Source organism: Ambystoma mexicanum, chromosome 11 (genome assembly GCF_040938575.1).
Source record: "Ambystoma mexicanum isolate Mex_15411 chromosome 11, UKY_AmexF1_1, whole genome shotgun sequence".
Taxonomy (NCBI): domain Eukaryota; kingdom Metazoa; phylum Chordata; class Amphibia; order Caudata; family Ambystomatidae; genus Ambystoma; species Ambystoma mexicanum.
The window spans coordinates 411,262,774-411,287,260 of record NC_090934.1 but is presented as its reverse complement, the minus strand read 5'-3'; the positions used below and the strand labels follow the sequence as shown (position 1 = coordinate 411,287,260).

The following is a 24,487-nucleotide window of genomic DNA, read 5'->3' as shown; positions in this document are numbered from 1 at the left end:
TCTTGTGTATGAGGCAGCATGCCTCATACACAAGTACTGGGTTGAGGAACAGAGGGGCTAGGAGTAATGAAGATTACATGTAACTAACCCAGGTATTGGGCCTCATTTTAAGTTTGCCGGTCCAGTATTAACGGTGCCGGTAAAACCGTACGAGCACCGTTTTCCGGACCGGCAAACTATGAGTTCTGCGGGCAGGTGCTGTTCCACCTGCTAGGTCTGACCTGGGGGGCAGAACGGCACCCGCCCTGAGAGTTGCACGGAAACATCGGCACCATCACGACATGGTGCCTGTGTTTCTGCAGTCCTCATTCCCATGCAGTCCTGTGGGGATTAACAGAATTGCTGGCGCCGGATTTACCGTACCACCAGGGTTGTAATGCCCCGGCAAGTCCGGCGCCGGTAATTCACTACAGGTCTGGCGGCAGCCTGCCAGTTTTACCGGCACGGCTACCGCCGGATCCGTAATGAGGATGAGGAATGAGGAAGAGTAAAGCTAGGAGTAATGAAGATTACCAATAAGTAATCCAGGCATTAAACACAAGCACACACACATCGACAAACCCTTCACCATACATTGACACACACAAACACACCCAGAAACCCATACATTTACATGTGCACTGTTTCACCATAGATTCACATTCAGGCAGCCACCTATTCATCATGCATTCACTCATTCATACACTTAACATCATATACATAAACACACACTTGCATGCATGCACACACATTTAAACAAAATACATTTTCTTACCTTTTAAATCCGTTAGTGCAGGGAATGAAGGCTCCTGCTCCCTGCACCAGGCATGTTTGTCATGCCAGTGGAGCTGGAGGCTTCCAGGTCATGGGGTGACGGGGAAGCCCTAGAACTTCAAATAGAAATAGTTTATTTTTGTAGTTACTCTGCCTTCATAAAGAAATTATCTCCATTAATGGACCGAACCATAATGGAAATAATGTCTTGACAAAGGCAGAGTGACTTCAAAAAGAAACTATTTTTTAATTCATAGGGCTCTCCCTCTCCCACACCCCATGAAATGGAGGCCTCTTGCAGGCCTCCATTTCATGGAGTCGGAGGAGCCATATGAAATGAAGAAGAAATAGTTTATTCTTGAAGTCACTCTGCCTTCATAAAGAAATTATTTCAGTTAAGGTCTCGTAACGGAATGTATTTCTTTATGAAGGCAGAGGACTTCAAAAAGAAAAGATTTATTCTTGAAGTCCACGGTCCGCCCCCCTCTCTCTACGCCCTCACGGACATGTGGTGGCAGGGGCACCCTCATGATGGGGGCTGTGGGGGCCCCGCTACACCACTATGTCTTTGTGATCATTCTATGCATTTCAGAATGCTATGATCTGACAGGCAAGGAGGTCCCTGAAGGTTGCATGACTCACTCCACCAGATGGTTAGCTTCCACCTCGGTTCTGCAATGCGGAGTGCCTGTTCTGGATATTTGCCAACAGGTATGTGGGCTTCCCTGCACACGTTTGTTAAGCATTACTGCATGGATTCTATGTCTGGTCTGGCACTCGTTTTGGCAGAACTGTCCTTCAGAGTTTTCTGGTATAGGTGGTGTCCTTGCTACACTTCCTCCTCCCTTTCATAGATTCTGTCATAGATGACAAATCCGTTGGAGGAAGGATTCCATTAGATGAACAAATTACTTGCCTCTCAGTATTTTTTTTTCTGATGGATGAGCCTCCCACAGATTCCTCATCACCCTCCCTACCTCCCTACCTACCCCTCTTGGGTTAGCCGTCCCTCAAAGGTCAAGTGATGGGGGGGAAAAGGGTGGAACTGAGGTCACAGGGCACTGCGCCTCATATACACTGACCCCGTCATCATGTCCTGGGTAGGGTGCATAGAGGTGTTGGGTGGAGCCGCTCTGCGCCCCTTGGTGGAGAAAAGGTTTTCGGAAGAGCAGCTGCACTGCGAGATAGCAAAGATGAGTAACCCGTGGGAAGAACGTCCACCAGAAAGAAAATTAATGAGAGGAAACCATAGGCATGACCAATGAGTGGCCCACCTGGGGTCGTACGTGCTACCCCTGCAATCTGATTGGGCACCCCAGTGCCCATCCCATTATCCTAAACTATGATAATTGTGTGTGTGTGTGCGCACACTCATACTTCATGCCACCAAGTTGAGGAAGTTCCAATCTAATTGCCTGTATTGAGTAAGCAGGGCATGGTACCCAGACCTTCTGCAGTTGCCCCTTTTCCCACCTATTCGCCTTCCTCCGAAATCGGACCGTTTATCCCAGTTGAAAGGTCTATTATGCAACCTAGAGTCCATCAGTCTCCATGTGCGGCTCTTGAGAGTATAAGGTCTGATGGCTGGGACTTACCAGGTGAGGTTTTGTAGGTATTTCAAGCTGCATGCAGGCCCTCTGCGAGGCCTGCCTTTGGTGCAGTGGCATGGTGTACAGAGAGAGGTGCAGACCCAATGCAGTCCTACACTTCAGTGGTATGACGGCGGCGTCATAAAGAAACCCTGCACTGCCTCCTGTAGATGTTTCTTGGATGTTTATGGGATATTGTACAGAGGTAGATTTGGGACAAACCCAAGTACTGTAAGAATTTGAAGGGCCTTGTGGTATTTGGCTCAAGGGCCATCACCCTCTCTTTCTTGTCTCTTGGGCTACCTCCACCCTAGCCCAGGCGTCCATTACACCGGTTTGTTCTAGGGCTCTGTAACCCCTAGTGTCTTTTGATAAGGCTATGTGGGTTTTTCTCGAGTCGTCTTCTACCGAAGGCTCCCTCTCTTAGCCCCTCTTACACTCTCTGTTGGAGTTGCTCACCACGCACTTGCAGCCTCATCTTGCCGTTCTACTCTGCTTACCTATTTCGTTCTCTTCCCCACCAGGCTTCTGTCCCTCCGTTGTTGCACTCAGCCTTCCTGACTCCATCCTTAGATGCTAACCCACTTCCTCTTTCACTACTCCTCCTTCTCTCGCACTATGGTCTTTTCTTGTCTACACCACTTCACACCTTCGGAACTACTCCTTCTTTGCTACTACCACCTTCTCTCCTCTACTACCAGTTCTCACTACTACCTCCTACTGCTGCTTCCACTACCCTTTTGTGACTCCCACTACCACCACTCTCAGTACCGCTGCATACACTCTCTGCTTACTACCTCTCACTACCTTCCACTTCTACGCATATCTACTCCCACTCACTACTACCTCTCTTCTACTTATATTCTGCTACTACTTCACTCCCTCATCTCACACACAACCACTCCCAGAACCCCCCCCCCCTCTCTCCAACCACCTCCACACGCCTCCTCTCGTCCTGCTACGGGTTCCTTCTTATATTTCCCTCCCATGATTGGATAGCTTTCCCTGGCCAATCCAGACTGGCTATATCCAGAGGGTGGGAGGGGGGCAATTTGGGAGACTTGAAAAGAGGGGGGGGTTAGTCACATCCGCTCTTTTACATGGCTGGTCGCGTTGATGGCGGTTTCCCTTCTTGTTGTTGCCTTTTTATTTTTTGATTTCCCTGGTGACCCCCTCTTTACACACTGGATCCAGAGGATGGCATTCGCTGAGCCGCATTCCTCTCCATGGGGCCGACTCGGCTTGCTGGATGGGGCCGACTCGGCTTGCTGGTCTGCAGAGATGCGCCCGCCCACTGTAACAGTGCCGCCATCCTCACCCCTCTGGGGACTTCTTTCCCTGCTGCTGTCGTTGAAGCTGGCATCTCTGGCTGAGGCAGCACCCACCAGCGGGGTCATGCAGCCTTCTTTGTTGCACCTCCTTGTGCGGCAGCCTGCTGCTGTCCTGACTCACAGCTTTCCCCACTGTTCCGGAGGCAGGGCCCTGGGTCCTACCTGTTGCTGCTTGCTCTGCCACGGGCACACTTCATGGGGCTTCTGCCCCCATGCAAATCTAGGGGTTAGGAAGAGGCCTACCTGTGGGCACCCTGTGATTGGGGAAGGGTCGCTCTGAACCCCCCCACGTCTCCCGAGCCCCTTCGAGCTCCTCCACCCCCCCTCAGTCCCCCCCATTCCTGACAAGGCCAGAAAGTTTGCTTTTTCAGAGTGGTTTTGGAGTTTGTTTTGCCTGGCCAAACAGTCTGCAGGTGGGCATGTTCAAAGGGTGCCTGCACTCTTCCTTTGCTTAAGAGACTGCCGGACCAATTTTCTTCCTTTTCAGTCCCTGTGGTTGTCCAATGTCTGAAGAGGCTGGTAAACACGTTTCCTTCAACTCAGTTTATAGTCCCAGCTTGGGATCTTAATTTAGTTTTTTCCTTTTTGATGATGGCTCCTTTTGAGCTTTTGCACTCTGAGTCAATCAGGCAGCAGATTGCCTTTTCAGACAGCATTTTTATTGGACAATACATCGGCCAGATGTATAAGTGAGTTACAGGTATTGTCACCTAAGGATCCATTCTTGGAATTGTTTAAAGAGAAAGTTACTTTGAAGGTTAGGACAACATTTTTACCACAGGCTATTTCGGAATTTCATGTTGCCCAGAGTATGGAATTGCCAGTGTTTTTCTCCCTTTATTACCCATACAAGGAAGAAGAGAGGCTTCACAAATTGGAACCGAAAAGGGCTTTGAGTTTGATTGTGGCCATAATGGGTCCGTAATGCATGGGTCACGTTTCCATGCTCAAGGATAGGCAGTGCAGTGATAAAGAACATATAATCAAAGGATCGTGCTTTGTACAATAGAATGCTACAAGAAGAGGGGCCTGGCCTGGCGCGCATGGCGTGAGGAGGCTGCAGAGCTGACCTCCAGCCGTGATCCTCCTTATAGATCCTGCATCGACAGTGTAACGGCACAAAATACCCTGAAAATTACATTCAGTGGTATCGTAAGCACTCCCCCTCATCTGGGTAGCAATTCCAAAATAAATTGGTGCCGGGAAGGGCGAGAAATATCCTCCGTACGGATTCCCCCCTTGCGCGAACCAAGATGGCAGACCCAGCCGCACACTGAAACTGAGGAGGGGAAAGGGCAAGCAACGCCACGGACATCGAGGCGGCACAGTGAACAGCAGCAGAGGCGGCCAGATCTGGAAACTTTGCCGGGACAGACCGCTACAACATGAAAGGAAGCCCGAAGAAGACCTGGAGATGGGTGGATTGAGGTGCATGACTAGTACACGGAGACTGTCTGCGGGCGAGCGAGTAACTGTCAAGAGGAGGCAGCAGGCACCGAGGAGGACATTGCGCCCCGCTACAGCAGTACATTCATCCAGCAGCAGGGAACTCGGACCACTGATCGGTGGGCTGCACAAGTCGAGTTGATTGAAGAAGAAAGGCACAAGATGAGCAGCGCAATCAACAAAAGCCTCCCAGGCTCTGGAAGGATGAATGCGAAAGGGGGGCTGATGGGGCGCGACTGAGAGAGGCTTGAGTCACATAACCCCAAGCCTGCCGACCAGCGGGCAGAGTCTCATAACGCACCCTGAAGAAGGAGGCGAGCGAACAGAGGGCAGTGCGCTGGGCAACAGGCACGAGGACTTACGGGACACTCTCCGAGCATGTCTGGAGTGTTTGCACAGCGCAACTGCAGCGCATGAAACCCATCAAATCACTAGGCTGCGCGAACGCTGCAGATAAACAGCCTGCTGTACCGGCTGACCTCATGGATCAAACACAGCCTTAGTGAGACATACACCTATGCAGGCAACATAGGACAGTCTGTGTATGGAGCGCAACATAGTTCCTTAGCCCGCTGACCCTGACCAAAAGAAGCCAACGCAACCTCCCCACTTACTTAGACTGCACTGTGACACAAGCCAGTTGGGGGAGACAAAGGCACAACTGGGCTCCGAGGGTTGTAAACAACACAAAGAAGAGATCTCGGCGCAACGAAACGAAGCTGGGCAGAAGGCTCGAGCAGACCCAGACTACTGAGCGTACAAAAATAAAGGGCCCCACGACAAGCCATCAAAGTGCCACTGAGCTGCACGGGGCAGCCGAGACTGCAGGGAGCGTGGCACACACAAACCCCTAGCCGTGCTGTTTGAACTTCCGTGGAGCTCACGTTAAGACACTAGAAGGTGCTTAGGACAACTGCACAGCCACTACCGGATACCCAAACTATCATGCCATCCACCAAAGATAAAGACAAAACAAAGTTGACAATAATGGACGCATTTGCTGTGACAAAATCACAGCCCTCCCGCAGGAAGGGAAAGCCACACCAGAGGCTCAGAAATCAGCAGAAACAGATAATCGGGATGGACAAGTGCTTGAGGCCATAGTAGCCCTGAGGTCCTTTATCGATACAAAAATTGATGAAGTCAAAACGGACATGCAATTGATGAGACAAGATACAAGGAACCTAACAGAGAGGGTGTCTACCGCCGAAGCCGGGCTACTGGAAACAGAGACCACAACGAACTTGAAATCCAGGGTGGCTGAACTAGAGAAAAGAGTAGCAACGCTAGAAGCAAGAGCTGAAGATGTAGAGGGGAGAGCCAGGCGTAGTAACGTCAAATTGCTCGGGATTCCTGAAGGAATGGAAGGCCTGAACCCGACTAGGTATGTGGAGTCCCTACTGCAACAAGAGATCGGCGCTGGCAAGCTCTCGCAGGGTTTTGCAGTGGAAAGGGCCCACAGAACCCTCCAGAAAAAACCACCATCGGGCTCGCACCCTCTCCCAATGATTGCGGAGATACTTAATTTCCAAGACAGAGAAATTATACTTAAGCATTCATGGGAGGGTGGGGTGATAGAACGAGGCAACTCCAAAATAACCATATACCCTGACTATACGCCAGTTGTGCAGCTAGCAAGGAACTCCTATGTACCGATTAAAGCATGCCTGAGACAACTGAACCTGAATTGCTGCTGTACCCCTCCAGATTGAAGATAATCCATAAAGTGCAAGCTATATTTCTGGAAACGCCGGCGGCAGCCAACATGTGGCTAGACGACAGTAACCTGGCAGACGGGAAAGAAAGGGTCACCTGAAATACAACGGCACCAGGAAATGAACAGATTCTGAAGACCGCGACTACCTGTAGCCCTAATAGTAAAAGGAACTACTGCGATGAAGCAACCGTAAAAGCATTTATCTGAACGGCTGGAGACACACCTGGCCATCTAGCCAACACACTGAAGCCTAACCCAAGGAATGACCAGTGCGTACCTGTTGTCGGCACGTGATCACTCGCACTGGATGCCTCAGAGAGGGTAGGACAGTGCGGGGGCGCCTGAGCACAGCGGTTTAATGCAGACGCTGGGCACGATTGTTTGGTTAATGTTACTTGTTGTATATTACTGTTCCAATGACTTCAAGATGAGAAAGGCGTGGTCGAGGAAGGTCCACGATCAGAACACACAATCGTACGGATTTGTGACAGGATGAGGGCAAGTGTGCCCTGATGGCGACTGCTTGGGGCAAATGGGGAAGGTGAGATGGGACTCCTGGGAAATGATTGCAGCAAAATATGGCAATGCAACTTAAAATACTGATGTGGAATGTGAGCGGAATGGGCACTTTCTTACGCAGAAACAGAATTAAATCTTACCTACACAGGAAAAGGGTGGACATAACACTGCTCCAGGAAACCCACCACACGGCAGGAGCCATGGCTAAATTGAAGGAATGCTGGGGTGGCCAGGTATATGGAGCCAATTACTCCAAATACGCAAGAGGAGTGTTTACTTGGGTTAGCCCTGGGGTACCCTACAGATTGCTAGTAACTGAGACAGACACTGAAGGTAGATACCAGGTATTGTGGGGCGCCATTGAACAAACAGATTTGTATAGTGAACTCATACTTCCCTAACCATGGTATCCCAAGACATCTCAACAAGCTCTACACTAAAATTACTCAGCATTGGGAGGGCCTTTATATTTGGGGCGGAGACTTCAACTGCGTGAAAGACTTAGACAGATCCGAACCACCCAAGAATCGGGCAGAGGCGGCCCCACTGGCACTAAACACCATGCTTGATCAACTGGGCTTGGTAGATGCCTGAAGTGAATACCATCCTGCAATTAGGGCTTATTCGCACTACTCCTTGCCACATAGCCTACACACAAGAATCGATTATTTCTTTATAGACAAAATACTTTTGGCACAAGTGGAATCAATACAATACATGGGTAGATCAATTTCTGACCATTCACCCCTGCTCATGCACTGGGTGATAGCAGGGCCCAGACCCCCCATCCCGATATGGCAGATGCCCACAGATGCGCTCACTGACCAAGCATTCAGAGGGGAACTCGAAAATAAACTAGAAGAGTATATCACGATAAATCGAGGAAGTGTAGACCACTGGAGCACGATATAGGATGCCCTGAAAGTAGTTGCACGAGGAGAAATCATAGCGGGTGCGTTAGGAGTTTAGGAAAATGCTAAAAAGGGAATTGGAGAAGGAGGAGGCCATAAAACAGAAGGAACAAGCTAACCTAGGGACCAGGGCAGAAGAAACAAGGCTAGTGGAGGCTAGGACTGACTGTCAGGTGGCCTGGGGGAGACTGTCTAAGTTCGACTACATGACCCGCACCATCAGAACGCATAATGAAAGGGATAAACCAAGTAGACTGTTAGCATGGTTGTGCAGGCGAGAACACCTGAGGCACCCAACGACCATGCTTAAGGGGGAGGACGAGACACTACACAAGACACAGAAATCAATTAACGACACATTTGCAACCTTCTACACCAAATTGTACGCACATGGCACCACAGTGACGTTGGCAGATATTCGCGACACGTTAGAAGAAATAGGACTTTCTACTCTGGGTAGGTCACAACGGGAGACACTAGATGAGGCAATAACTCCGGAAGATGTAGCAGAAGCGATTAAATCATTGGCCACCTGTAAAACCCCAGGAAGTGACAGATTCCCTCCTGAATTCTACAAAGCATATGAACCGATACTAACCCCAGTATTACATGAGGTGTTTCAAGAAGCTTTTGAAACCGGAATCCTACCAAAAAGCATGAGGGAAAGACCAATAGTCCCAATACCCAAACCAAAGGATAATTGCGACTCATACTGCCCTTTAGGCATGCTAAATTATGATGTTAAAATATTAACTACCATACTAGCCAAGCACCTGTCCACAGTGACGGGGAGTCTAATACACGAGGACCAAAGCAGCTTTGTGCCCCGCCATAGCAAAATGACTAAACTACGCAGACTACAACATATCATGGCGCAAACGCAACAGAGGAACATTTAGCTGTGATGTCACTAGATGCCATCAAGGCATTTGATTCCATATACTGCTAATGGTTGATCGAGGTATTGAGGGAGTTCGGGTTTGGGGTAGATTTTGTGAGATGGATTGAAGTACTGTACAAAAACCCAGTGGCTAGAGTCAAGACGATGTTAGGCAGAAACCTGTGCAGTTCCCTCTGGGACCACTGCAAAAGATTTAAGACTACAGGTGGTTGGCAATAAACCCAATTGGTAACAGTCTGTACCACCCAGATTTACCTGGTAGCTGTGGCTGAGCAGTCAGACTTCTCTCAAGAAGAGTTAGGCAGTATACAGAGTATTCACAATAGGTCAAAAGAACACAGTAGAACAAGCAAACACTGACCAGAGCTTGGTGTAAAAGAGAGATAATTATTTATTTAAAAACACATCTAGTAAAACACACTGGCACTAATATCAAGCGGTTCGAAAACACGGTCACTAAAAGATATACACTCCCTTTAACGATTAGTTAGACAAGTCTTAAGTAAAGCAACACTTCTTTTCAGACAGCGGTGCGCGCTTAACGTAGATGGCACTCTAATCAATCGGTTTAAAAGGGAGAGAAAGGCAGAGCAAAGATAGAAAAAGATCCCAACACTTTCGGCAGAACACAGTATGAGAAGAAGGCAGGCTAAAACCGTAAAGTCAAAGTTAACAATGTCGGACCCACTTTAAGAGGCTCCGGTCGAAATGTGTCCAAGGTCACACGTGCCCAAAAGTCTTGGAATAAGTTCAGAAAGAGTTGGACCAAAAAGAAAGGGACCAGTTAGATGGTCAAGGCGGCCAGCCCAGTCCAGAAGGTAAAGGGATTATTGTTACCTTGTAGCAATCTTTAGAAAGGGAGGCCTGGCGGACACGGTACCTTAAAATGGTGAGAACGCTCCAGCGGGGGCAGTTGTTCCTGGCAGCGGGTGCAAGTCGGTGCTTCGTCCGGAGGAAGAGAGGATCTCATCGGGGAGGGAAGCAGGAGTCCGTTGCACTGCCAGGGAAGAAACCAGCCACGGAGTTCTTAATTAAAGGAGCAGTCCTTTTATTCACGGTCGAGTGGTAAGTGGCTATCCGGTTGCTGGGGTGCTTGGCACGACCAATTCGACCACAAGACGTCCTGGGATGCGAAAAAGGAAGGTAAACTGGTTGTGCCCACCAGTCAGGGGAAGAAGACTCTCCAGCCGGGAGATCTCCTCTGTCGTTGGGAAGTGGTGAGTCGGTTCAGCAGGGCTCCACCGGTGGTGTCGTCGTAGCAGGCTGGCTCAGCTTCTCCCTCGTCGGATTTTCAGGTCCTGTGGCGACTTCTGAAGTTCCAGTCCCAAAAACCCTGCTTTTATGCAGCACACCCCCAGCCTAGCTGTCAATCAAACATGCTAAGTGGTGAGCCAGCCGGGCCAATCACACAAGAGTGCGACTTGAGTTACCAAGGTAACTCAGTCCAGGGTGCCCAAACCCCCTCCCACATCCCCTGTGGTACCCAGCCAGAGTGGCACCACTTTTGGAGGCTTCTGTGGAGAAGCCCGCCAAAAAGTGGAACAAAGGGCTCGACCTTTGGTTTGGAGTTACAGAGGCGAACACAAACGCCGTTTTAAAACCGAGTTCTGTCAGAAAATACCAACCGGTGAATTAATATTAAATAAATAAACCGGCGATATGTTAGAGGCTATGTTAAAAAGTATAAGCCTCGAACAATGGGAAAATCCCATAGAGATATATTCGCGGTTGAATATAAAAAGTAGTATCCACTGCCACCAGCCAAAACTCGACGAGGGGGGACGGGACAGTGCCCCCTCGAATAACAGACCCAGGGAGAATCAAATTGCCCCTACCAGTACGTCCACAATATGATGTTTTGTATTGGTTCTGTTAGTAATTTGGGACTAGTAAAGCCAATGGTGACTTTACATGCCCTGGGAGACAGTAGTCAGTCCCAGGGTATGGAGTCTATGGTGGGGGGTCACTATGACACCCTGGTGTTACTGCACGGAGGGTGCTGTGTAACACACATACAAAAACATATGAGACCCTATGGAGTAAAATACCCCATAGCCCATGAAACACATTAACATTCAAAGGTACACCATAAATCATGTCCAAGAGTGGGAAAAAAAAGAGTCTCACTCTTGGCAGGAGAAAAAAACAAACTCCAGAAATCCAGCAAAGCTGCTGGGGGACTCACTAGGTTAGGAAATTCAGCCTAAACAGAGAATTCTCCCTAACAGACGGGCAAGATGGTTTTAGAGGCCTGAGATATCCAAAGGGGAACTAGGCAGGGATGCCCACTGTCACCCATGCTCTACATTCTGGGGCTGGAGCCAATTGCGATATATATTAGAAAACAGTTCTACGACGCTGGGATAAAGGTAAGGGGGAAATACCACGTAATATCACTTTATGTGGATGAAAGAACTGCTCTACCTAAAGGACCCACAATACAATGCACCAGCGATCCTTGAAGTACTTCACAACTTCGCCTGTTACTCTGGGATACACTTCAGCAGACAGAAATCGAGCCTGTACCCATTGTCGGTTGAAACAAGAGGGATGGCGTCCTGCCACTTACTTTAAGTCTCTTTACATATATATTTTGGTAAAGGCTATGTTATTCAGCATGCATAATATGGCAAAAGCTATTTCATTAAGCTAACTGTCATAAGTTTTCAAAAAGATGAGCAATTGGGCCCTTCAAGGGTGCACTGTAGCTTTTTATTTAGCCAGTGTTAGTAGATGCAGAGAGAATTTTCTGCATTTAGGTTTAACATGAAACTTTTTCGTTTTCTGGTGTACATGTGGATCAAATCACATTCATTTTATTAAACAGATGCAACAAAGAAAGAATGGCAAATGCTTAAGAAAAATTAAAAACAAAACAAACAGATGCACAATCATTGGTGGTTTGCCTAAGTGTGCAATGAATGCAAAGAAACACAGTATATTATTTAAACACAAGGCAAACACCTATATGGAATGTGTGGAGTCAAAACCATGTGTCAGAGAAAAGGCAATATTTCTTTCTGAAACTGGGTTAATTTATTGCTGGCTCCTAGAGAAACGGGACCCAGTCGTTGGTCAACGTCTAGAAACGGATCGAATTATGGAGCGGGATTGGGGGAATGAAGCCCTCAAAATGATGTGGTCACGTGATGTTTCGGCGGAAAGCCTTCTTCATGGGCCTCGACTTTGTCTCCCCTATGTGAGAAACAAAGGAAAAGAGAGGGGCTCAAATTGTTGTAGAGCTCATCTAGAAGGATTAAATCTGATGCTAGTAATACTGGCATGCAATAAAATCTAATTGGGACCATGTGGGTGAACAATGGTGTCATTGTTCACTGGCTTGCTGGCACTTGGTTACTGACCTGGACGGAAGTCAGAGGGTAGTGTTTTCTTCCAATCGGTGTTGGCAGGGAACTGGGAGTGATGTGTAGCGGACCTCTTCAAACTGTAGGAGGTTCCTGCAGATGGGTAGCTGGTGTGCTGGATGCACTAAGGTATGGGGAAAATGATAAAAAACATATATGAATAGGCAAATGAGTATAACCAGAAATGGTAAAAATCACTAATGTATAGTGGTGTGCTTGACTAGAAAAAATGACATAAAAGTACCTGTAGGCACAGTCTTGCAGCCACTTGGAGATTCTTGGCTGTGCACGGTTGGGAAAATCTCTTTGAAGGATGCTTGTAGATGGCGATCAGGCGGTGGCCCACGTGTTTGTGGGGCTCCCTGGTTTCTGGGGTCTGAATTTAGCCATGCCTTGGTGTGGCTACAGGACCCTAGAGTAGGAAACCAGGGCAAAGTTTAAAAGAAGACGCTAAAAAGATTTTTTGGATTCCAAGATGGCGGCTGATAGGAGGTAGTCGTATCAGCCGCGCTCTCCGGCTTCCCGAGGAGAACTTCGTGCAGTCCACCACCTCGCCGCAAGTTGGATCTACCTCAAACTTGGAGGAGACCCCCGGGCACGTCTGCAGTGCGAGGCGCCTGGACGAGTGCAGGGAAAAGGACGGAGCTGCGGCGCAAGCTCCGATCGGATCCGGCCTGCGCTGCTGCCGTGGGCCCGACGTCGGTGGAGGAGCCCCTGAGGTTGGAGCGCCTGGCGGGTGCTCGGCGCTCCCGGCTGGGTGTTGCCTGGTTGGGGGGTTCGGGCCTGTGGGCCGCGACCAGGAGGAGAGTGGAGGCCGGCGGCTGCGGTGCTGGTGATCGAGGGGCGCTGCGGCTCTGGACAGGCGTCTGCTGCGTCACCGGCTGTGGCTCTGGACAGGCGTCCGCCGCGTCACCGGCTGCTGGAAGAGGAGGAGGACATAGCCAACCCCCCGTTGGCGGAGCGGGTTCGACTGCCGGCTGGGGAAGAACGCTTGCGGTAGACGCTGTGGGGCGTCGGGGTCCCCTAGGGGGGGCCCCAGGACAGAACAAGCGGTTCTCCGGAGTCTCGGGTGAGAACTGAGACGGGGGTGCGGAGGGGGCCGCCTTGGCCGTCCCCCCCTCTCTCTGGAGTGCTGAGGATCGGCGGCAGGAGCGGGGACATCAGGAGTGCTGCGGCCCGGATTCCTCCCCCCCCTTTTTTTTTTTATATATATCCCGGTGGCCCCGGAAGAAACAATTGAGGAGTGCTCCTGGCGGGAGGGCCCTCCCCGCACTGCGCCTGTGTCGGGAACCAGAGGCTACCTTTTGCTCCGGAGGCATCAAGCAGGGGGGCCCGCGGAAGAGGAAGACCCCAGAGCACGGATAACGCTGCACACCAAGAGCCCAGGAAAATAAGTCTGGAGGCCTCCATGTGGGGCGACAGGACAGGCGGTCCCCTGTACAGTAAGCGGGGGAGAAGCAGTCGTATAAGGAGGAGAAGATCTGTGGGGAGGAGGGGGATCGGGGCGGATACCACTTTGGTGTGTGTGAACAGCTGGAGAGATGGCGGCACGGAGCAAGGGGAAAGGGGGCAAAACCGCCCCAGGACCAGCGAGACCCGCAGAGTACCCTCCGCACCTTGTGGTCTACGCAGGAGAGAGGTGACGACTTGGAGGGTAGCATCGTAGGTCTGGATGGAACGGGTTCAGCGAGGGAAGAGCGGACCCTATCTCCGGTCAACAGGCAAGACTTGGTGGGTGAGATCCAGGCCCTTCACTCCAGCCTGGCTAAGACATTCCAGGAGCAGTTCCAGCTCATGCGGGCTGACTTAAACGACGCGCTGGGGGAAATTAAGCGAGACCTAAGGCAACTTGGTGAAAGGACTGACCTTCTGGAAAAGGGGCTCCAGGAAGCAGAGAAGGATACGACTGCTAATATCGAGGCCATAGAGCGCCTAGATGTGGCTACCCGCAACCTGGAGGTACAGATGGAAGACTTTGAGAATAGATCTCGAAGGATTAATGTACGGGTGAAGTCACTCCCGGAGTCGGTATTGGACACAGACCTCAAACTAGAAATACAGAGCCTCTTTGCGGAGATCCTGGGGGAGACTCCCCCGAGTAGCATGGAGCTGGATCGTGTTCACAGAGTGGGCTGGCTCCCCAGGGGTTCCTCCTCGAGGCCGAGGGACATTCTTGCTGCCTTCTCCAGATATGCTCAGAAAGAGGCAGTCCTCCAGGCTGCGAGGAAAAAGGATCGAATAGTGTTCAAAGGCCAACAAGTAGCGTTATTTCAAGACCGGCAAGGATCACCTTGATAAAGAGGAGACAGATGGCGTTGGTGCTGAAGGTATTGAATGAGCGCGGAGTAAGATACAAGTGGACGTTTCCATTTGGCCTTGTATTTGCTGGGAGGGCCACCAGAAACGGGTAACTTCTGTTCAGGAGGGGGCAGATGTGTTGCAGATCGACTTGGAGGGGGGGCCTTCCGGCGGTGGGGGCCCGGTGGCAAGTGGCAGGCTGCGGCAGAAGGTTTGGGAATGGTCAATGGTGGGGGCCGACAGGCGGAAGGGAGCGCGAGGGAGTGTTAGATCATCCAGGGAGGGCGAGAAGGCACCTGGGTAGAGTGGGCAATGACGATAAGGGGAGTGTCGTGCTACAGCTTGAGGGGCGCGGGGTGGTGGACCCGTAAAGGTGACAGTTGTGCAAGGGGGCTGGGGGTGCAACAGATTGGGATCAGGAAGGGCGATGTCGCCCGGTAGGGGGGGGAGCAGGGGAAGCGGCTGCTCTGGGGAGTTGGTGTGTGGGAAGGCGAGGTGGTGGGGGGGATTCCCACCCTAAGTTGGGGGTTCGGGGTGGGAGTAGGAAGGGGGGGATGAGGGGTGGGGGTTGTAGCGTTCAGTGGGTAGGTTCGGATTCCAGGGGAGCGAAGCGCGGGGATAAGGGGCACGGGGGTATCGGAGGTTCTCAAGTAGTCGGCAAGGGAGACGACAGGTGGGGGATACGAGGGGATTGGGTGCAGCCAGCAGGGCTCGGACAGGAGGCGTGCGTGAGTTTCCATCTTTGTATTCAAGTGGTTAACCCATAACATCAGGGGCTTGAACTCCCCGCTCAAGCGTACGAAACTAGAGCAGTTTACCAGGGCTCAGAAGCTAGATGTTCTGGCGATCCAGGAGACCCACCTTCTGCGAAAAGATCAGTATCGCCTGCGGTTGAGGGGCTACTCGCAGATATTGTTTGCATCGGGTCCCACGAAGAGGGGGGGGTGGCCTTGGCCTTTGGGAGGGGGATGGACTTTCGTGTGAACGGTACCCTGCGGGACAAGAATGGCAGGTTCCTCATGGTTAGGGGCGAATATAGGGGCACTCCGCTCACCGTAGCCTCGGTGTATGGCCCAAATACGGGCCAGGATCAATTCCTCCGAGAGACCTTGGGTATCCTGCAGGGATTCGCTAGAGGACAGGTGGTTTTGATGGGTGACCTCAAGCTGGCCTGGGACAGGGGGGGTGACCGCACGATGCGGGAGAGTGGTAGAGGAGGAGCGGTGGCCTTTCCCCACTTAATAGAACGGTGGGAGGAGGCAGGCTTGAGGGATGTGTGGAGGGCCCTAAGGGGTGAGGAGGAGGGATTCACCTTTGTTTCAGAAGTGCATAGAACTCAGTCGCGAATTGATTACATCTGGGTGTCGGGAAGTCTGATTGGAGGGGTGAAATCAGTAGAGGTGGGCCCCATGGGGATTGCCGATCATAAAGTTGTCGTAGTGCGATTCCAGCTTTCCTGCTTACCTGCCTTCCAGCACGTCTCCGAAGCCTGGGAAAAAAGAACAGAAAAGCACAGACCACCCACAAACAAGGGACAGAGGCTGTCAAATGATGGCGAGTTGGGAAGAACTTGTGTTGTAGCAAACCACAAATCACCGAAAGGTTGTCATGAAGGATGCCCACCCGCTATGGCCTAGATTGGAGCGGAACACCACTGCGGAACCGTGCAAGGGTCCTGCTACTTATTGCCCTGATGAAGGCGGAGTATTCTTTTCAGATACGAAGATCATTATTCTTTGGAGTCTGTACCGCCGAAACGGAGTGCTAACCAGAGGGGACACAAGGTTCATCACATTACAGTGCAACATTTAGGATCCCTTCCTTTCTGAAACAATTAACCAAAGGACAAGGACACCTTACCCATTAGCTCTCTCCCCTTTTTTTGCATTGTCTCCTTTACTTTGTCCCCCTGATGCGTAGGCAGACCCAATCCCAATACATAATAATTTTCGATTTTGGGATACGAAAAATAATTAACTTATTTGTTTCTTCACAATTGCCCCACAACAAGGGGCACGTGTTTTCCTCAATAAGGTTATCATACTTTCACTTGTTAAGAGTTCATTTGTCAACCAACTGTGACTGTTAACTAACTTATGTTCAATTTTTTTCATTACGTATTCTCAATTTTTTAATGATTCTACACCTAATTCGTGTATGTACCATTTAAACCATTGTTTTTACATGCTGTTACATGTTAGACCTTACTTTTGTATATCATTTTCTGTTCCTTTGATATAAAGCTTTTAATTTGCAATTTCCATAATGTTTATGTCTCATTTTGAAGGAATGACTTTAATTTCTGACTGCATGCAATATCTATGAATTATACTAGATATAAAGGTTTTGGGACCGGATGAATAACTTTAATTTATTCACACCCCATACGGGCCAACCTTTGACACACCAGGACCTTGCTTTGTTGTAAAGATCATAAAGTTGTCCACATGGAACTCCGGTTGGAGGGGCGTAGGCAGGGCGTGTGGAGCTGGAAATTCCCAGAGACGCTCCTGAGGGATCAGGCGATGAGGGAGGAAATCGATGGTAAGATTCGGGATTTCTTTATGCGGAACAACAGCGTGGACACTAGCTTAGAAATTAGGTGGGACGCTTTCAAGGCGACTTTGAGGGGGGAACTGATTGCCCTTCAGGCGGGAAGGAACAAGTTACTAAGGGGGTTAGAAACGCAGTTGGAGAGCGAGCTTGAGGCTGCCAGAGTACGATTGGAGGGGAACCCCACTAGAAGAGTATTCAAGGAGTATAGGGCGGTGGAGGGCCAGCTGAGAATACTTAGGACTAAGAAGGCGGAGGCGGCCATGCTGAGAGTCGGACAAAAATGTTATGCTAAGGCCGACAAGGCGGACTCACTCGTGGCACGTCTGTTAAGGGGGGATAGAGAGCGGAATGTTATTGTGGCTTTAAAGGACAAGAATGGGACAAGGCTCACTCGGACGGAAGAGATTAAGAGGCGGTTGGCGGAGTTCTACGAGGAACTCTACTCCTCGCAGAATGTAGCGCCAGGTCCGCATAGGGATTTTATTGAGGCTCTTCCTCTCCCGCGACTATCCAGGGACGAGAGGTGTGAGTTAGGCAGAGACATCACGGAGGACGAGGTCAGAGCCACTATAGCGGCTCTCCCTCGGGAGAAAGCTCCAGGCCCAGACGGCTACCCCGCATCATTTTATAAGGCATGGTCCCACTCTTAACGCAATTATTTAACTCATTCGAGCTTAGAGGCGGGATAACCCCATCGATGGAGGAGGCTAAAATAACGCTTATACACAAGACAGGGTAGGACCGGGAGGAGTGCACATCTTATCGGCCTATAGCCCTCATAAATACGGAGGCAAAAATATATACTAAAATACTAGCCGGCCGGCTGGAAAAGTATCTGCCAGCGTTGGTACACCAAGATCAGACAGGGTTCGTGGCCGGGAGGCAGACGCTGACAACATCAGGAGGGTAGCCCACGTTGTTGAGAAGGCACGGAAGACGACCACTCCGGCGATCTTATTGGCGCTCGATGCCGAAAAAGCGTCTGATCGGGTGGAGTGGTCGTTCCTGTTTCGGGTTATGGAAACAATGGGCCTCGGAGCAAAATTCATTAACAGGGTGGCGGCAAACTACAAGAACCCTAGCTCACGGATCCTAGTGAATGGGGAGGTGTCACATTCAATTAGCCTGCGACGGGGAACTAAGCAGGGGTGTCCCTTGTCCCCGCTGCTTTATGCTATTTACCTGGAACCTCTGTTAATAGCTATAAGAGAGGAAGATGGGATTCAGGGCATATCTTTTGGGGGATACCAGCATAAGTCGCGGCCTTCGCAGACGATATGCTTCTTATGTTGACGCACCCGAAGGAATCCGTCAGGGCATGCATAGATCTGCTGACCGTTTTTGGGGAGGTGTCGGGCCTGCGGAACAACTGGCAGAAGTCTGAGTTGATGAACCTGTCCCTTGGGGAGGAAGAGAGCAGGGTACGGAAGGCTATCTCTCCATTCAAGTGGAGCCCCGGTGGACTGCGATACCTGGTGGTGCAGGTGACTCCCTCCCTTGGTGGCTGGTATGGTGCGAATTACCCTCCCATGTTAAAGGCGATCAAAAAGGACTTGAATAGATGGGGCAATCTGGGGATCTCGTGGCTCGGGAGGGGGGCGGTATTGAAAATGGTGATCCTCCCCCGTATACTCTACCTATTTCAGGCAATCCCTCTGTCTGTCCCTGGGGGCTTTTTTAAGGAATTGGACCGGGTGGCCAGGCAGTTTATTTGGAATGGGAAAAGGCTGCGCCTCTCGTGGCGCCATCTGACGGCGTCTAGGGGACGCAGGGGCTTGGGCCTACCGGATTTCAGGCGATATCATGAGGCGGCGCTTCTCCGGGTGATCAGGGAATGGTTTGCAGCGAGTTATGACAAGCATTGGGTGAAAATGGATAGAGCGGTTGCTCGGCACCACCTGGGTGAAGTATTGTGGCTCCCCCGGAAGCTGCGGTCACCACATATATATCTGAGCGATATCACGAAGGGATTGGTGGATACATGGGACGGGGCATTGGAGAGAAGAGGGATTTCGTCTTTCCCGTCCCTGTTCACGCCGCTCTTTAACAACAGAGACTTCTCGCCAGGACTGGAGAGGGGAGCGTTCCGGAGCTGGGAGGAAGGAGGGTGTAGAACCCTTAGGGATATGTTCTCCGCCCAGGGAGTGAAAACTTTTGAGGAATGTAAGTCACAATTCGGGGTAGGTGAGGGGGAAAGACTTGGGTACTTCCAGATTAGACATTGGGTCATGTCAACGGAAGTTAGGGAAGCAGCAACGCGTGATATAACACAATTCGAGCGCTTTCTCACTAAACACAACGGTTCTAGAGGTCTTATATCGGACTTGTATGAACTGTTGGAGAGCACGACCCCGAGGGTTACTTGGCCATACATGAAGAGCTGGGAGCAGATGGGGGGACGGAGATGGCATGGGGAGACTGGGAGGCGTTGTGGAGGCTGATCCCAAAAGTTGCTAGGGCTTCTCAACTACAGGAAGCGTGGTATAAGTATATTTTTGGTTGGCACTATACCCCCGCCTGGCTCCGCGCAATGTACCCAACAGTCACAGATGCTTGCTGGAGGGGTTGTGGGGGGTGGGCACAGCAGCACATATATGGTGGGACTGCCCGCGCATTAGGCCTTTTTGGTGTGACATGGCGCGTGCCCAATCTGCAACCTCGGGGTTGGGAGGCAGCCAAGACCCTCGGGAAATATTCCTAGGGAAGGTCGGTGCGGAGGGGGAGGGGCTCAGTTGGGGGAAATGCAAAGCACGAGTGGTCTCTACCCTGGCGGCAATGGGTCTAAATGCTCGGAACTGGAAGAGCTCGGAGGCTCCCGCGGAGCAGGACTGGATCAGGAAAATGTGGGAAATTCTATCGCTGGAATGGGCAATATACGCGGGGGAGGGGAAGTTGACAAGTTTTGCAGTGGACTGGGGCGAGACGCTGGACTACTTGAAGGGGGAGTTTAGGGAACAATGGTGCCCCCAAAGACTGAAGTTATTGGACATCACCTGTGGATGAGAATGCTGGAGGTTTCCGAACTGTAGAGCTCGCTTTCGCTACGACCGGAGGGAGGTTGGGGGGGGGGGGGGATTTTGTTAGCGTTGGCTTTTGTTTTTCGATGTTGAGCTCGTTTTTTTTTTTTTTTAATATGCTGAAATTAATAAAAAAGATGTTAAAAAAAATAAAAAAGATTTTTTGACTCTAATAACATTTCTGAAAGCAGGGGGCGACAGGCGTCGACACATGCTATGTTGGTCTGAACCGTAGTAGAAAGGTGGAGCTGTAAGCACGGTGGCTTCCGTGGCGGGGCGATTGACCCCCGGTTTCCACGCGGCTAGCCCTGCAGGGCACCCATATCTGCGTGTCCAGAGATGAGTCGTTCGCTTTCTTGGGCTGCGGATACCGACTGCGAGAGCCGGCGCAGGTACAGTGAAAAAGCAGAGCTGTGTCTCGGGTGCGCACAGCGCAGGCGCAGGTATGAAGTGTCTGAGTCCCTGCGTATGCGCGATCAGTGCCGGCCCGGGGTTTGTCATGGTAACCGTTCAGTTTGTACGCGGTACAATATTTTTTAAAGGAAAAGGAAAAAGAATGGATATAGAGCCTCTATCGTGTGGACTACAATTAGGGCTGTTCGACAAGGGGGGCGTGTAGGAAAAGATTGTGGAGGGCACAGATGTAAAGACCCCATATGCTAGTGGATTCGTATGGAGTGAATGGTAAAGCAGCGTGTTGCCGCAGTGGCTGTGAGCTTCGTATTGTACACAAAATGAACAGTGACACAAGCATTGCGAACCTCAGAGTTATTGTGCACAGCATAAATTGGTTTGCATATGATGATACAGTATATATATGCGTATTCACGGGTGATACCAAGTAAAAGTGAATAGCACATGCAGAAAAGACAAAGTTGGCACAAGATGTAACACATTGCAAATACACACTACTTGTGTACAGCATTAATTGATTTGCATGAAATGATTGCGTGTACATTTTCACAAGTTGTACGTAAGATGACATATTGCTTAAGTACAACAACACAATCAGCTGTCCTATTCGTGTGAGGGCAGAGATGTAGTAGGTCCCCCAAGTTATTGGTTGTAAGGGTAGGGACTGATCGGTCATCTGAAGGTGGTTGGCATGGCCTCGTTCAGACCCTTAGTGGTGGCTTTAAGTTTAAAAATCCACCATGATTCCTTATGGTTCAGCGCATTGGATGCATTGGTGGTATTGACTACTGTGTCTACAATCCACCAGTGTATATCGTCCGCACTGTGTTGATACTCCATATAGTGCGAGACTAATGGTGCTGTGTGGACTCGACATCGAATCCTAGAGCGATGTTCGCCAATCCTTTTGTTGACTTGCCTCTGTACCCATTGGCGGGCCTGAGGGGGATAGAACTTGATAATCTACCAGAGGTGGGAATATAGTGGCAACCGGAATCTTTCAGGTACCTGGGGGTTGAGATTAGACAGATGCCCGAACTCATACACGAACACAACACAAAGGCTGTGATACGGGGCCTACGTAACTCAATGAAGTTCTGGTCCAAGCTACCACTCTCAATGATGGGCAGGGCATCGATTACTAAAATGATCATCGTCCCGAGATTCCTATACTATTTCCAGAATGTCTGCTACTACATTAGGCCACCATTCTTTCGAACTCTGGAAGCTCTAATCAGGGGCTTTCTGTGGGGAACAACCCGCCACAAACTAGCACTAACTACATTGACCCTACCTTACAAGGAAGGGGGTATACAACTTCCGGACTTGGAGAGGTACTATCTGGCAGCACAACTTAGCCACATACCCAGATGGTTGTCGGATGAAATCACTGCTGAGACGGGCCTCTTGCAAGATTTGATCGCCCCATTACACATGAAAGAAATCCTATGGCTCCTACAGTATCACATGACACACACCCCCATGCTGGTGACGTTGGGTAGGCAGGTGTGGAACAGGGTCAAATCAGTCCTGCAAGTGGTGCACCCTTACTCACCCAAAATGATAATGGCAGAGATAGGTACGTTGAACACTGACCTCTGTACCATGAGACACTGGGAAAGGCTGGGTTTATGCACCTGTGGAGACATGTACAAAGAGGGATCATTCAGAGAACTGAAATCACTGCATGACAAAGAGGGGCTACCGAGTGGTCGATTTCTCTGGTATCAGAGGATTAAACACCGAGCCAGGGCAAAATGGGTAGAATGGCCAGAAGAGCCGAAAATGAACCCCCTGGTGGCAGAATGATATAACCTGGGTGATGGATGGAGGGCGTTACGCCCAATTAAATGATAGACCTAACATCCGCAGCACCACACTGAAGGTTAAATGGGAGGGTGACCTGGGAGTGAATATTACAGAGAAAGAATGGGAAAGAGCACTGATCCACCCCAAGGAAGTGTCCAGGAACACTAGGTTCAGACTGATACAAATGAATGTCTTACATAGAACATATGACCCCCAAGAGGGCGGCCAGCTTCAACAAACAAACTAGGCCTACATGACCGTGGTGTGCTAATGAAGACGCTGACTTAATACATATGTTCTGGAGATGTGGGAAAACGCACAACTTCTGGGCAAGAATTGAACAAACATGTACAAAAGCAGGAGTCACCAGGTACAACTCGTCCCCGAAAGAATGTCTCCTGGGCACATACCCCAGGCGAAGCTAAATTAAGCACATTGTGAAGCTAATGGACATGGCATGCATATTATAAAGGGCAATTGCAATGGCATGGAAATTAAAGAATTGGCCGCAATACGCTAGGTGGAAAAGAGAAATGGAGAGAGGAGCCTCAGCAGAAACAGAGGCTTGGGGCGCAGGAACTGTCGGTAACACAGGAGATGTCAGTCCCACGTTTGAAGCATGGAAAGCCCTGATCAGAGGCGTGTTCCCCCCCATCCGATGACATGCCACCCTGAAAACACACAAATGCAAAGATAGAATGCTTAACAACTGAACAATATCAATTTACCCACTTTACCACTCCCAGGCTAAGTAAAGAAGGACAGAAACCACACCGCGCAAGCCTAGAGCATATGAAAAATCCTGTCCACGTAAAAGAAGACAGTTGTTGTTTAACGTTTGTTTTATGTTGGACTCTTTTTATTACAAAAATGGCAATGGCACTACAATGTTGATTGATGCTCAATAACCTGATTTTATAATTTACAAATGCCAATAAAAAAAGTTTTAAAAAAGAAAATAGAATGCTACAAGAAGGCCGGGTAGGAGCCTTAGGGTAAAATCCATGAGATGAGTGGCTGTCGTCTCCACTCTACATAGAGGGGTGCCAGTGAGAGACGTTTGTCAGGCCTCTACATGGGCGTCCCTTCACACTTTTTCAAAGCATTACAGCTTAAACCTAGTTTGGTGCAGGCATTGCACCCTTTGGTAGGGTGGTTTTACATAGCTATGTGGTTTAAAGCTTTCAATCCGGCTCCCTTTTCGGTTTCTGATGTGGGAGTGTATTCAGATGTGGAATCCGTGGGAGAATGCAATTCCTTGAAGGAAAAATGACTTACTGGTAATGTTGTTACTGTGGATTCTTCTCCCACAGATTACTCATCACCCTCCCGTTGTTCCTCCTTCTTGTGGTTGAGTTATGGGGAGTAAAAAACTAAAAGTATGCACACCTTGCATGGATTGGGCCATGATGAAGCATTGCCACAAGGATTGGCTGTTTAATAAAAGAAAAAGTAAAGGAATTCTATTTTGACGTGTTTTCTTAACATAGGAATGGATTCTCACGGGTGCTAAAAACGAGGAGAAAAAAGGTGGGGAACTGAGTTAGAAGGGCATAATGCGTACTATATGTATGGCCGCTGAAGTCCTGTCCTGCCTCGAGGGGTGCTGGAACTGAGAGCCAGAGATGTGTCGTAGAGCTGCACTGTGCTCCCTGTTGAGTTTTTCCAAGAACAGCCTGCAGTGGAGAAAATCTTGCCACTTGAGGAATCTGTGGGAGAAGAATCCATAGAAAGAACATTACTGGTAGTAGTATTTCCTTTAGAGTCCTTGGTGAGGCCTCTATTTAGAACTCAGCAGGGGAAAAGTCAAGAATGTCATACAGGAATAAAGACAAAATACAAGTGCTACTTACATAAACAA

The 24,487-nt window shown here is 49.9% G+C and overlaps 1 protein-coding gene across 9 annotated transcripts in view; it reads left to right on the top strand.

The window, feature by feature from the left end:
* Positions 1-24,487, top strand: part of ATG13 (autophagy related 13) — a 1,946,514-nt gene that overhangs the window by 1,557,614 nt on the left and 364,413 nt on the right. The gene's annotated exons all lie outside the window — the stretch shown is intronic.